Raw genomic sequence first — 16137 nt, 5'->3', positions numbered from 1 at the left:
GTTTGTCTAAGACATGGATCATTCCATAATGATCCATGAGACACTGTAGCTAGCTAGGTAAGGGGATTTCTGACACTGAGATGAGTTTTGGATCATCCTAACTCACTGAGGTTCTAGATCTCTATGCACAGTTCTGTGGGAGAACGGAAACCCTGCTACATGGCGCCCAACGGATTGGTTGGCCTTATTTCATGACACTCGAGTAGTATATCATTCATACCTTGACACCTTCATTCCCGTTTCCGGTAAACGGTGGTGTCGGAAAACCTACCTGTTTTTGAAATAGGTCTTTTCAAGCTTGAATTCTTCTTTAAACGGTTTCTTTGAATTACTACCCAGTTGTGCTACAAAGTGTTCTTTGTCTTTTTTCACTTCCTGTGCTACCATGGCCGTGGACATAGCGCAGCATAGCCGCGTCGCGGTTCGCGACCACTTGCGGGCATATAATGTCCCTGCGGAAGGTTTGGCTGTGGTTCTAGTGGTGAGTGCGGAACATGCGTACCCGTACGAATTGTTTTATTCCTGGGTGACGTTTCCGGAAGTAAACGCTAATTCGGGTGTCTACCATTCATACACTGCCTCGGCTGTTCCGGCGGCTTATGCTCCGTACAGGGCACTGGAAGTACCTATAGATGTTTGGCAGCACGGAGTTTGGTTTGGTGGCGTCCTACCCCATTCTTTAACGGCTCCGAGGTTAGGTCCGTTGTCCATTCCGGGCACAAACTGGCCCGCCTTGGGTGGATTTACTCCTCATCCTAATCGCGCCACTTGTAATGTGGGTGATCTGCGGCGTCTTCATGATGTCGCGGTTGACGTGATTAGAGCGCTTGTTCATTACATTGGTCGTAATATTCATGGCGCAGCCCCCGCAGGTGCGCAGCTTCGAGCGGAACAGGCTGGTTTGAAAATCAGTCCTGTCTTGGTGAATTCCGTAATGGGCAGAAAGCCAGAGAATAAGGATGATTTTCCTTACTGGCTTGCCGAGAAATTCGACCAGCTGGAGGCTGTGTTTCCTAATACGACTCCGGGTGAAAAACACCGGATTCTTACGCTTAGTTTACCGAAGGATTTAGCCCCTGAACTTGCTGACTGTGAAACATGGGGTAAGACATTCGCAGCGGTTTACTCGAGGTGCTATGGCACCCCGTCTGTGTCTAACCTGTCTGCGGTCCTTAAACGTGTACAAGACGATCACGGACCGGAGTCGGCGGTTGAATTGGGTATGCGCCTGAGCGGCTCGTTTGAGACAGTTTGCGGTCTTATCCTTGCGAATGTCAAGGGGGATGCAGTGAACTTTCAGGTGGCCAATGCTCTGGCGTTAATTCCCGAAGCCGAGAAACCCCGTCAGTTGGCAAAGATAATTGTGGCGGCTTATAAAACGGTTGGCCGCACTTCTAAGGGTTTAAAAGCTTTTCCTGAAAAGGAGAAGAAGCAGCCCCAGGGACAGTCTTCGGAGACAGGTGGACAGCCCAAGTCCAAAAAACAAAATTGGCCTAAAAAGCAGAATCAGGGTAAGCAACAACAACAACAGACACAGGTTTCTAGTCCTGCGCCTTCACAACCTGCGCAGTCGGATCGAGTTTATGAATTGCGCGATCGCGCTACGATCAAATCGCCTGACAGATATCAGGCATCTGACCAACGCTCTCCTCGTTCCTTTCAGGACTCATCGGCTCCGTCAACCAGTGGTGGAGGGGGCGGCAGGGGCAGGGGTGGCCAGCAAGGACGTGGCCAGCCCCGCACGCGAAGTGAAGGGGATCAGCGGGACGACTCTACGCCAAAGAGACCGCAGTTTGCCAAGAAGAAAGTCGCAGCCTTAACGGCGCATCGATATGCCCCAGATAGTGAGAACGCGGCTTCGGAATCTGACGTGGGCTCTGACCTTGCTGGACAGCGCGGCGGAGATTACCATAGTGAGAGAGGCCCTCCGTCCACTGTTGAAGGTGACAGCGACTGAGACTTTTATTGTGATTGAAACAGCTGATACACATGTTGCTCCCCCTGAAAGACTTTTTGAAATTGTCCTGTTGATTGAAGGTGACATGCAGCGAACTGTAAAAGGGGTATTTTGGGAGAATCTTTCGGATACGTATGACATTTTGCTTTCGGAGGCTGACTGGCCCCCACCTTTTGTTCTCGCAGCTCCGCGAGGGGAGGAGGTAATCCTCCCCAGTTTCGCGCACACTGTATCAAGAGTGGAAGCGCTGCATTTTGCAGAAGAGTGGGCTCTGGCGCTTGCGCCGGCTGTGTACCGAAATCAGTGTGGCTGGGATAAATTGTCCCCTAGCCATGAGATTCCTTTACGGTCACAGCCGCAGCCACAACCCCAGTATCCCATACGGCGGGAAGCTAAAGCTTCGGTCGCGGCTATCCTTGAACAATTGGAATATCAAGGTGTAATTGAAACGTGTGTGTCACCAATGAATAATCCCCTTTTTACTGTGAACAAGCCAGACGGCTCATATCGTCTGGTTTTGGATTACCGGCATTTGAACTCGCATTGCCGTAACTGTGCAGTACAGAATACTCACGGCTCTGCCTTAGTGAATAGTCTTGAGCGTAAACGGTTCAAAACCACGCTTGACATTTCCAATGGTTTTTATGCACATAGATTAGATGGTCTAAGTTCCCAATGGACCAGTTTTACTTGCGGCGGCGTACAAAAAATGTTTAAACGACTCCCAATGGGATATAAAAATAGTCCTGGAGTGTTTTCCGCCCGAATAGTCTCTCTTTTAGAGAGTTTCGATCCAGTTGCATGTTCGTATGTGGATGACATTTATCTCACAGACGACGAACTTTGGGTGCATCTGTGTCGAGTAAACAGCATAATTTGTAACTTTGCAGACATGGGTTACAAGTTTAACTTTGCAAAATCACACATTGCGGAGTACACAGTGTTGTTTCTAGGTTATGAACTTAACCATGAAGGAAAGGGATTGGCTCCTCAGTTCCTGGAGAAGTGCGCGCAGTTGCGCTCTCCGACAACGCTGAAAAAATTACAGTCTTTACTGGGTTTTTTAAATTTCGGGAGGACATACATTCCGGAATATGCCCAGCGTATCAAGCCTTTATATGCCTTGGTACAACCATCTTTTTCCAAATCATGCTGGCTGCCTGAGCATTCAGCCATTCTGCAGTCCTTGCAGGCTGATATGCTCGCTTCTGACTACTTACAGACTCGTGATAACCAGACCAACCTGGTGATAAGAATTATCCCTGGGACGGTGGGTTTCACGTACCTGACTTTTAATGAAGGGGATACTGTACCTATTGCTTACAAGTCACACTTATACACTTCGGCTGAACTGCGTTTTTCCACTGTGGAGAAAGTTTTAACGGCTGTGCAGATGGCAATTCTTAAGGAAAGTGCCCTGTCGCAGGGAAAGCGCATGTTGGTTGTCACCCCGTGTCCAGCCTTGGAGGCGGTCACGAAAGCCAGTGTACCGAATTCTAAAGCTTTGCACCCTCGGTGGATTCAGTGGGCTACATCCTTGACATCTCAGGATGTCACGTTTATTTTTGACGCCGCTTTACGGTCGCAGGAGTATTTACAGTATGAATTTGTTCATCCTGCTCCTTTAGCAATGCGGCCGTTGGAGGATTTCCATTGTATCATTTACACGGATGGTTCGGCGCAGGTTGCGCATGGCTCTAAACACGCCTATGTTTCCGCTTGCGCCATTGTAGCCGGTGCCATGGTGAACGATGAGTTCAAGTCCAGTGTTGTGCACACGCAAACGCTAGGGGACTGCACCGCACAATTAGCAGAGCTTCGTGCTCTTATGCTCGCATTGGAGTACGCTGATCCTTGTGTGACGACTTTAATCGTAAGTGATTCTTACTACTGTGTCCAGTCTTACAATGAGAACTTGTTCTTTTGGATTCAGAATGATTTTCGTGATTCCAAGGGTAGCACAATAAAACATAAAATGATCTGGGTCCGAGTGGCGGAACTTAAAGAGAAACTGCCGCTCGTGTTTGTGATTCATACTCTCGGCCACCAGCGCGTGGGGGTCCACGCTGTTGGCAACTCGCTTGCTGATGAAGCAGCGAAGTCAGCGGTATCAAAATACTTAGTTGCAGCAGTCACGAGGTCCAAAAGCAAAATAGATGATGACATCTTGGCGGCTGTTGCTGCCACGGAGAAGGGAGGTAAATATCCTGCGGGGTTCCCTTCGAAGTACACATACCACTTAAGTCCCGATAAGGTTCCTTATGTGAAAATTCCTGAAGTTGGAGAGCGTCTAGTTCCCAACTCGGATCGCAGAGCTTCTCTGATTACAGCGGCTCATGAAGGTGTGGCGTCTGCGCATGCGGGCGTCTCAGCCACTGTCTCTCAGCTACAACAGAGGTTCTGGTGGCGGGGACTGTACAAACAGACGCGCGATTATGTCCTTATGTGTGACATTTGTCAGCAGATCAAGCCTTCTACTGCTGCGCGTCCGCCTCAGACACAGTTGTACATCTCTAATAAACCACTTGGTTGTGTTTATTTGGATCACTGCGGTCCTTTTTCTTCTGATACTGCGTATAAATACATCTTAGTAGCAGTTGACTCATGCACACGCTTTGTATGGGTATGGCCGCATCGAAGCGCTGATTCGCGAACTGTCATTAAGGATTTGCGTGTCTTTGTGGGAATCTTTGCTTGTGGTACTTTCCATTCGGACCAGGGTCCGGCTTTCGCCTCTAAGGCGTACAAGGATGCTATGGTTTCGTTGGGAGTACAGGTGAAGTTTTCAAGTCCCTACAGGCCTGAGGGCAATTCTGTAGTTGAAAGAATGAACCGCGACTTAAAGCAATCTTTGACAGCCCGTGTTATAGGCACTGGTAGAAACTGGCTGACCCACCTCTATGGCGTGCAGCGTGCGCTTAATAATCTCTCTAGAAGGTCTCTGGGTGGGCGGACCCCATACAAAATGCTCTTTGGTATCAAGATGTACGTACCTGACCTTGATGGTGCAGACTGCCAGGCCCAGGCCGCGGCCTTTGACGTAGATGAACATTGCAATGTTTTACAGGATCTACAAAAGACCAGAGACAGTCTTGCAAAGGAACACTTGCCCTCCATGTCGGATGATGCGTTGCAGATCCCGGTAGTTGGCTGGCTACCCCAAGTTGGAGAACTGGTTCGAGAGAAGATCGATAACAAGAAAGAGTTTGGTCCCTCATATCGTGCACCTGTTCGGGTTCTTGGAGAGAAGGGCACAAGAACAGTCATTTTACCACCACTTCCAGGTCGTAAAGAAAACAGATTTATTTCTATTGACAATGTCAAGACACACAGGGTGGCCGATTCTTCATAGCATGACACCGGCTGTATCCTGTCCTTCTATGGTGAGGCACTCTGTGCTGGCTATTACATCTGGTGCAGATCAGGAGGTGTCCCTCGAGATGCCTGCCATAACCAGTCCTTTATTAAATACTATTCCTGTTACTGACATTGATGAGGTGACCTATGCAGATCCTGCTGATTTATCTATGTCCGATTTACAATCTCGTTTGGCTAACCAATCCAGATTCTCTTTTGACTCTGATTCGGAACTTTCGAAAAAACCATCGACTATTACAAAATATGCCACGTTGTTTAAAAAACATTTTTTAATTCCACCTTGGACATACATTTGGCTGATACTATTTTTATTTTATCTTTTTATGTCAATTGGTTTTGTGTTTTATTTTTTCCGACTGATCGATGGCCATTATGTGAAAGAAAGAACAGGAATTCGGTACCTTAATGGAACATTGGCCCCTCTTTCCTCCTCACATTCAGTACACAGACTAAAGAGAGACTTACATTCAGTACAGATTACTGCTTGGCCAGTCCTTGATGGAATTGTGTGGGATGCGGTTAGGTTTCAGATACATGGCCCCACAGAAGTTATTAATGTTCCTAATGTGCTTAGAGTAAACATGGGAGATGTGATTAAGCAAAATATTCGTTCTGATGATTGGGATCTTCAGGCCGTAGAAGCATTGTTCTCTGATTTGAAATATTATGCGGCCTTTGATGGTGAGGATTTGTACTTAGATTCTGTCAATTATGGTGATTTGTTTTGTTATCAACATTATGGAAATCATTTCTTACACAAGACAAGTTCCAGGAGGGTTCCTGTGAATTACACTCAGTGGGAACATTGCCCTACTCCCTTACAGGGGAGCTCAAGTACATTTCTGGGAAAATACTCTTATTTTACAGATTTTAATCAATCAAATCCTGAGTCGTTTTATTTTAAACTGAACCAGAAATTCATGCCCAAAGTTAGACTTACTGATACAAAATTGCTGTATTCAAAGTCCTTTTTAGAAAGGTTATCTGTGGATGGCTATGAGTTATGGAAGGATGCTATTGACCTTAAATCGGTTTGGGGTACCAAAGATTGGCAGGTACAAGGCACTGAGGCTTTGCATCGTGCATGTCTCATCCCGAATCACATGTTGTTTTTAAATTCTACTATTTCCCAAACAACATGTTTTGGATTGGCTACATCTAAAAAATTAAATACCCCTACTATCCCTGATTTGGAAGAATATTCAGGCTGGAGTAATTTCACTACAATATCCATCAGTGGGATACAAGCACTTTTGCAGAATTCCTCCTTTAATATTTCCCGTTTTGATCCGGAAGGGTGGCTTTTGTGGCAAAGAAGCTCTGATGCTTGCCAACGTAGGTTTTTGGGTTTGTCTGAAGGTTTTACGCACATCAGGCCAGATCCCAGGTTTGAAACAGATCACACTGTTACTACTTATTCAGTAGGCAAATTGTGTCAGAACTGGTTACAACATTCCACTTTGGCTGCAGTTAAACTGCATCTGTCCCAGTTGAATGAGAATATAGAGCTAAATGATTTTATAAAAGGCCCGACTAGGGGTAGATCTAAACGCTTTCTTTATGCTGTATACAATGAAATTTGGAAATTTTCACAGGTTGAGGCAGCTAAACGCCTGAGAGCGATTGATCAAGCAAATTTGGAAAAAGTGCTAGCAGTAGTAGATAACAGTATTAACATGCTTTCTTCCAGGATTTACACATTGGATAATATTGTTTCTTCTGTTGTTGATATTGTACATGATGAAGTGTCCACGTTATACCATGGTCAAAATCAATTGCGTTCTGTAATGCAGTTTGCCTGGACTCTACAGACAATTAAGGCAGGTCGAGTTCCCTGGACCTCATTGAACGTTTCATCCCTTTTCGCCCCTTTTAATCTTACTGAAAAACAGCGCATGCTTTCAATGCGTGATGCATCATTTTCTATGTTACATATTGAGAAGCTAGAATCCTTGCCTTTCTCTGTTGCTGAAACCACTACTGCCACGTGGCTGATTCATGGTTTAATTACATTACCATTTCCTTTATATAAATTTACTAACTGTATGCGGTATATTGCTATAGGACGATATGAACCACTAGGCAATGCATTCTTACACGAGGCATGGTCATTACCATACACATACAGATGTCTGAAGGATGGAAAAGAAGTGAATCTTAATGGTGAGGAATGCACACAGTCACCTGACCATTCATTAATATGCAGACACATTCAGTTACACGGTTCTTGTAATCAGGACCGCCCAAATTTAGCATGTGTTTTAAAAGGCACGCCAGTTCCAGCAGTGGTTCCCACATTCACATTATTAGCTAATGGTAGTTATTTACTTTTAAACAACAAATTATGTTGTGGTTTATTAATTGGTGTGGCTTATGTGGTAACTGTATCAGAGTGTGTGGTGTGCTGCAAGAATGTTCTATACCCACCCACGCATGGGTCTTCAGATGTCTCCATCTGGCCACGGATTCCAACCTTGGAAGCAAAATTCAATGGTTTAAGCAGAATAAGGGCCCTTTTGTCTCAAAAACAAGTGACCCTGAGTTCGGCCCGGGAAACTTATGTCTTTCACATAGCTAACACCCGCACAGAGGTGCAGGCGCTTTTAAATACTGATTTGCCGTTTCATTTCTGTGAGCTGGTGCACCAGATTTTTAATGCTTCTTCAACGACTGGGCTTGCACATTTTTTTAAATTAGTAAGCAGTGGCCTCGTGACTACGTTTGAAAAAGTTTTTGGTATCATTCCCACGTTTTTCCACACTATTTTTTCGAGTTTGTTTGGTGGACTACCTGTGTTGCTGGCTGTAGCCGCAGGCATTCTGTTGGTGTTTTTCTTCATAAAACATGGATGCCCGTCCTGCGCAAGACGCCGTTCAACGCCTCCTGACACTGTGCCGTAATCGGATGCTCAATTACTATGGAACATTGCCGCTTGCAGCATTAAGCACGGCCTATAGATTGTCATTTCGGTTCACCGACTTCACGTGTGTCCAACCTGTGTTTCACTGCCTGAGCTGCGAGTTCGATTGGGCCATTGATTTGTGCCTATGCTTGAGGACTGCTCTTGACGTCGATTTTGATCAGCTAATGCGTCCCGTGGTGGCTCACGAGCTGATCTGTTCTGGCGAGAGAGTTATGGCCTTGGCAGCGATAAATGGAGTTCTGGGCCAATGGGAGATCTCTGCAGCGGCGGATGCCTTTCTGACACACAGCGATCTGGTGAACCCACCGAGTTGTCCTCTGACGTTACAGGAGGATCCGATGCTGGAGGAGCACGTATGTTCTTTCCCATTGCTAAATTGGATTGCTGAACTATTTTCGGATGATGGCAGTGATTTCATGCTGGAGGCTGTGGCAACTTTCTTTGCATATACTTTCCAATCGTGAGATGCCTGGGAGGAATGCTTTGTTGTGAAATATGACTTTCCCCTCGCTGAATTGGAGGGATGGACTATGTTCAGCTGATGGAGAGTACAATCATGTGATGTCGCTGGGGATAACGTCAATGTGGCACATGACTTTGGAAATCGGATAAGTGCCTTGTTTTTTCTCTTACAAACATTTGAATTGATGAAACCTGGTCCTACGTTTCATATTTTTGAGACCTGGCGGATGACTTTTGGTTCAAAAGTTTTGTTTTTATTTTTAGATTTGAGGCCACTGTAGGCATTCATACATATTCATTCATACATATTTTTAGCTTATTTTAGCTCAAGATTATTGAACTTTGCTTTCAATTGTTGTGTCTGATTTAGTATTGCCTTTTCCCTTATGTTTGACGGTGCTCGGACCAATGGGGGGGTGTCATATGGATACTTCATTACATATATTGCGTTAAGTTAGCATGAGTGTATTACATGTTTAAACAGCCGGTTTGCCTTCGGCTTCAGTTTTGCACACGACACATACTTGTTGTTGTAGCTTTCACCCTAGAAGCGGTGAGGTGGTTTATTTGAGAATAATATGTTATTTCTATGCTATCAGCTTCGCCTGGTACACTTGGTACAACTGTCTGCACACTGAGAGCTGCACACTCTAAGATTAACCTAACACAAGGTTGCTGGGAGGCCTGATCCTCGCACCACATTAGACATAACACAAATAATGTTGATGCCAACATTTTGGGCTCTACGCAGGTTTAAGATAGAGTTACATGGAATGAACGTAGACACTTGGTGCTGCGCATGAAGAGAGCTGGTAGCTGTTGATGTGATCTGCTCCTACTGACATTGAGAGGTATGGGGCCGCCCTGCTAAAGCCCGAATGAGACCTTCATATATATAAAATAATATGCTAGATAGGGTGCGCGAAATATAGGTGATATAGATTTCTATAGAATTTGCATTATAACATGCTAGCACCTTTTGCTTACTATGGATTAGTGACTATGCTGCTGACTCTGATTTTTATAATCTGCATTTTGGTATTATACAAGATACTGCGTTTGAGAACTTTGCATTGAATAATAAATATTTCAAACTTGCACTTGTGTTCTTTGACTCTCAGTTTTGGTTTGAAATGATTATATAACGAAAGAGTGTTCATGTGTTCCACGATTCCTGAGGTATTCTAAAGATCATGTTCTGGTTTGTCTAAGACATGGATCATTCCATAATGATCCATGAGACACTGTAGCTAGCTAGGTAAGGGGATTTCTGACACTGAGATGAGTTTTGGATCATCCTAACTCACTGAGGTTCTAGATCTCTATGCACAGTTCTGTGGGAGAACGGAAACCCTGCTACAGTTGGGGGTGTGTTGTCTCAGCGTGACAGTAAATCTGGGTTGATGCATCCAATTGCGTTTTTCTCAAAGAAACTACTACCGGCTGAGCAGAATTATACGGTAGCTGAGAGGGAGCTATTGGCCATAAAGCTGTCTTTTGAGGAAAGGCGCCATTATCTTTGGGGGGGCTCGTCACCCCATTACTATCTATACGGATCATAAGAACTTGGAGTTTTTCCGGTCTGCTAGGGCTTTGACTCCCAGACAGATGAGATGGGTGCTATTTTTTAATGAATACGATTTTACCATCACGTATAGGCCAGCTGCTTAACAGGGGAAATCTGATGCATTATCTCAGATTTATGCAGATCCGTCACAGAGAAGCATGATGGAGGAGTCCTGTCTTATGATTCCCAGTGATAAGATAGTTGGTTGTGCCTCCATAGATGAATTCATGCTTAAAGTGGAGGAGGAAATGAAACATTTGGATCTGGCTCCGTGGCTGTCGGAACCTGGGATCACGTTACAGGATGGGTTATTGTATCAGGCAAAGAAGTTGTTTGTGCCCCCTGAGTTGCGTACACTGGTTCTTACATATTGTCATTCATCGTCCTTGGTTGGGCATCCGGGGGTCAATAAGACCAAAGAGCTGTGTATGCGTTGGTTTTGGTGGAAGTCTCTGGCCCATGAGGTACTGTTAGTAAGTCCTCACACATGTCTCCATCTGGGTTGTTGCACCCTTTGCCAGTGCCTCCCTCCCCCTGGCATACGGTCAGTATGGATTTTGTGACCGATTTGCCGCTTGATTCAGGGTTTACGGCCATTCTAGTGGTAGTGGATTTATTCACTAAAACGGCCCACTTCGTTCCCTTGCCAGGGTTACCTACGTCTAGAGAACTGGCTGATGTGTTCATGGCCCAAGTGTTTCGATTACATGGGGTGCCTACTGCCATCGTTTCAGATAGAGGGACACAGTTTGGTTCACATTTTTGGACTGCCCTGTGTCTGTCATTAAAGATGGAAGTACGTTTGTCGACAGCTTACCATCCACAAAGCGACGAGCAAACAGAACGCACCAATCAAACCATGAAGCAGTATTTGCGCTGTTTGCTAACGTCACTGACAGGCAGTTGGGTACAAGCCCTTCCTGTGGCTGAGTTCGCATATAATAACAGCATGCACTAAGCGTTAGGCATGTCACCTTTTTATTGTTCGATGGAGTTCCATCCCAAGACAATTCCTATTCAGCCATCTGAGAGGGTGCCAGCAGTGGATTCCCTGAGTAGGGGTTTGATTGACATCTGGAAGAAAGCCAAACAGCAACTATTTGAGTCCAAGAAAGCCATGAATGTACAGGCAGATAGGCATAGACAGCCAGCTCCTCTGTATGCAGTTGGAGATAGGGTTTGGCTAGCAACAAAGAATCTGAAGTTGCCGGGGCCCAGAAAATTCCAGCCTCGGTTTGTGGGTCCCTTTCCTGTCCAGAAGGTGGTGAATTCAGTTGCAATCAGGTTGACTTTACCGGCTGAGTGTAGTATTCATCCTGTATTTCATACCGCTTTGTACCCCGTGCCCAGTGTGTCATGTACCCCGGGCCCTCACACTGTCAGTCTCTTGAGTGACGCTCCTCACACTCCCTCCATGTACCCAGGTCCCTCACACTGTCAGTCTCTTGAGTGAAGCTCACTCACACTCCCTCCATGTACACGTGTCCCTCACACTGTCAGGCTCTTGAGTGAAGCTCCTCACACTCCCTCCGTGTACCACGGTCCCTCACACTGTCAGTCTGTTGAGTGAAGCTCCTCACACTCCCTTCATGTACCACGGTCCCTCACACTGTCAGTCTCTTAAGTGAAGCTCCTCACACTCCCTCCATGTACCCCGGTCCCTCACACGGTCAGTCTCTTGGGTGAAGCTCACTCACACTCCCTCCATGTACCCCGGTCCCTCACACTGTCAGGCTCTTGAGTGACGCTCCTCACACTCCCTCCATGTACCCAGGTCCCTCACACTGTCAGTCTCTTGAGTGACGCCCCTCACACTCCCTCCTTGTACCCTGTTTCCCGACACTGTCAGACCATGAGCCCAGATCCTCAGCAGCTCAAAGACAGTGTCTGTGACAGGTTAATGTCCAAGAGACAGTCACATCCAACCACTGAACTCTCAGCTTGCGCCTGCATCTCTGGTATGATGGTGAGTTTGACAAGCTGGTCCTGGCTGCGCGACTATCCATATGTTCTGCAAGAATTCTGGATAAAGCACTATGGAAGGAAGTGGGCTCCTTGCAGAACTTTAGGAATAATCCATAATCGAATCATGAATGCATGGCAGAGTAAAATTGCCCAGTAGCAGTTCTGAAAAGGTATGGTAATTACTCAGGGAGGCCACAAAATGTGAACATTGAGAACATATTGTCAATGAACTATCGGCGATTTATCGGCACTTAATTGCAGCCAAAGTCGCGATAAAGTTATTTCTCCATTCACAAGTAGGTGCAAACAGCCCATATCGCCAGTTTACCTGTGATAGCAGCCGCAAAAAACATCGCCACAGATGACACCGGCAACTATCGCTAATGAGATGCACAGTAGGCATTCCTGTGCAAAAAGCCGCGACAACACAACGTCACAACATTCTCAACGACCAGTCAGTTCGGTGATAAGATCACAGAACACATGATAAGGTGCGTTAGAAGCAGGAATCTAACACCTGCTCCGACCTGGTGTACAGTCGGACGACAGACTGCACCAGAAAAGGGAACCCAGCCCAGAGCCACACCAGAAGGGCAACAGATGCCATGGATCCACTGATCATGCAGGCTGGACTCCCCAAGAGGGCCCCAATACCCTCTGCCACCCCCCATTTTGACACCCACCACTGGGCCCTACCCCGGGCACACCCTACCTCCCCCACCAAGATAGTGCACATCAACGTCACAAAACAATTCACCTGATGTTGCACCATTACAACAATCAACATACATGTGAGTACAGAAAATCAGTTTAATTCATTCACCATTGATAGTCCAAACAAAATATCACACTCAAATTTGTTTCCAAACAACTATTTGGAAGAGTCATGGCGGAGCATCCCTGGACAATCTGTGAGTCAAAGCCCGCAGGACAAAATCCAAGATAAGAAGGTGTGTCAAGCACCAATCAAAGGACAGAGGGTGGGAGAAAGATGGAGATGGAGAGAAAGAAAGAGAGAGAAAGAGAGAGACTTAACAAGGAGCGCAAGGCAAATCTGGCCCTTGGCCCATCCATACAGGCAAACTGCTGCGTGTGTTTCGCAATTGGTGCACCCCAAATCTAAGGCCCGGCATCAAAGTCAGTGCGAAGGCCACATCACAGTTAAGAAATGCAAGCAGTAGTCAGACCAAAATTAGGCATGAAAGCTCTTTTGTCTCAATACACAAGGCGGAAGGACAACCGAACCTCCGACCTTGGTCCTGAATGCGGCTGGCACACCCTGCGTGAGTTACGACACCAGACTCTGACGGCTCCCACACCACGAACTGTGCTAATGAAAGACCAACGTGTCCACACCCTACACACACTTGTCCCTGCCCGAGCTACACCTGCAAGGGATGCCCTTGACACATTGGTAAAAAACAACCCATACGTCCAAACATTACACACAAACGACTCATTGCCCAGAGCAGTTGCATATCGTCCACAGAACTACCACCGGTCTGAGGATTGCCGGTGCTATGAGACCAACAAAAGCAGTAGCAGGCAATCCCGGGCACATGCACAACCCATGACACGTGGAACTGTAGGGTGCACGACTGCTGCATCTGTTAGGATCAGTGCCAATGGGAGTATTGCGAATCAGTTTCCGCCTGAGTTTCCGTCTTGCCTACGTCACCTGCATTCAGCCCTGGTTCCACTGTCAAACATTCACATTTGAGTGGCCCATGGAGGTCTGCCTATCTAATGCTACAGTAGCTGAATTGGATTATGACTTGACAGTGTGCCCCCTGTTGGCCCACGAACAGGAGTGCCACCGGGATACCCGTGCATGGTCCTCCGTGACGCTTGTGGGGTTTTTGTTGTCCTCTGCACTCGGTCCGGGTGCGTCCATGGTGCTACGCAGTTTGCTTTGGTTTTGATGAGGATTTTTTTGTTGCTTTTATAGTATTTTTTCCAGATGACGTGTAGGAATTGCAGGCCTGTTGTTCGTTATCTCAGATTTTTGTATCGCAATTTGGGACATCGCATCTTTTTTGGCATTTGTGTTTTGTATTTTTCGGCGTCGCGTTGATTTTTATGCAGTCATTTAGTGCGTTATCCTGCTACTATCTCATGGTGCCCTCGCCCACCTTTTTTAGGAGTGCTTTCTCTTGCTTTTACCTCCTTTTTCACTGCTTTCTCCTTCCTCTCCCCCTTTTTTCTGAGTGCTTTCTCCTGCTTTTGCCCCGTTTTTCACTGCTTTCTCCTTCCTCTCCCTCTTTTTTCTAAGTGCTTTCTCCTGCTTTTGCCTAATTTTTCACTGCATTCTCCTTCCTCGCCCCCCTTTTTTAGGAGTGCTTTCTCCTGCTTTTACCTCCTTTTTCACTGCTTTCTCCTTCCTCTCCCCCTTTTTTCTGAGTGCTTTCTCCTGCTTTTGCCCCGTTTTTCACTGCTTTCTCCTTCCTCTCCCCCTTTTTTCTAAGTGCTTTCTCCTGCTTTTGCCTAATTTTTCACTGCATTCTCCTTCCTCGCCCCCCTTTTTTAGGAGTGCTTTCTCCTGCTTTTACCTCCTTTTTCACTGCTTTCTCCTTCCTCTCCCCCTTTTTTCTGAGTGCTTTCTCCTGCTTTTGCCCCGTTTTTCACTGCTTTCTCCTTCCTCTCCCCCTTTTTTCTAAGTGCTTTCTCCTGCTTTTGCCTAATTTTTCACTGCATTCTCCTTCCTCGCCCCCCTTTTTTAGGAGTGCTTTCTCCTGCTTTTGCCTCGTTTTTCACTGCTTTCTCCTTCCTCTCCCCCTTTTTTCTGAGTGCTTCCTCCAGTTTTTTTACCTTGTTTTTCACTACTTTCTCCTTCCTCTCCCCCCTTTTTTCTGAGTGCTTTCTCCTGCTTTTGCCTCGTTTTTCACTGCTTTCTCCTTCCTCTCCCCCCTTTTTTTCTGAGTGCTTTCTCCTGCCTCATTTTCACTGTTTTCTACTCCCCCCCCTTTTTTTCTGAGTGCTTCTAGACCTATTTTTATAATGCAAAAGTGAAACTATGGATCCCAGCATGCTAAATGCTGGTTGAAGAGCGTCCTCATAACATGTGGCCACTTATGTGGTATGCAGGTGGAGGTCGTTGGATTCTAAGTCATTTCCCTGGAATGCTTTATTCCAAACTACCACATCCTCGACATGGGTCCAGGTAGGCCAGGCCCAAGCTAGTTTTTCAGGATACCCACTAACTAAGGGGCCGATTCACAGAACTAATCTGAGATAAAATCCTAAACGTACTACTTTTGGTCTTCAGAGAAAGCATTTAGTAGTAGTAAAGTTAGGACTCCTAACTTTACTACTACTAAACTGAGACAACATCCTAACTTTACGATTTTCGATATTCACTAAAGGCATTTAGTAGTAGTAAAGTTAGGATTCCTAACTTTACTGCTACTAATTGCCTTCTGTGAATACCAAAATGTGTAAATTTCGGATTTGATCTCAGATTAGTTTTGTGAATTGGCCCCTAAGTGAATGTGTTTCATTGATATTGATAGCGTGCGCATTCATTTTACATGGATATCCGAACACTGTGGCCTGGATCCGCCCCTCTTGGGACGACGTCGAACACCTCTCCCCTGAACACTATTGCGATTGTGCGGCTGCTGCGATTTTTGCTTAGTTATAGATTTCCCCCACTTGCCACATAATCCATTATTTGACGCATAATCTGCAGATTTTACCCCCAAAAATAGTTTCTAGCTCAAACGGTTCAAGTTACTAAAAGGCTGCAACACCTGAGCATTACAAGGCCTTTTTCAAAGTTGGACTGGTCACCTTTAGGTTGATTATTGATATATTTGTGTGTTAAACTGGTACTAATAAGGCGCATCCAATGCAAAGAGAGTGTTACCTAGTTTAAAAATTACGAAA

This window comes from Lissotriton vulgaris, chromosome 9 (genome assembly GCF_964263255.1).
Source record: "Lissotriton vulgaris chromosome 9, aLisVul1.2, whole genome shotgun sequence".
Lineage (NCBI taxonomy): Eukaryota > Metazoa > Chordata > Amphibia > Caudata > Salamandridae > Lissotriton > Lissotriton vulgaris.
The sequence above is the reverse complement of the archived record's forward strand: the minus strand, read 5'-3'. Positions refer to the sequence as shown.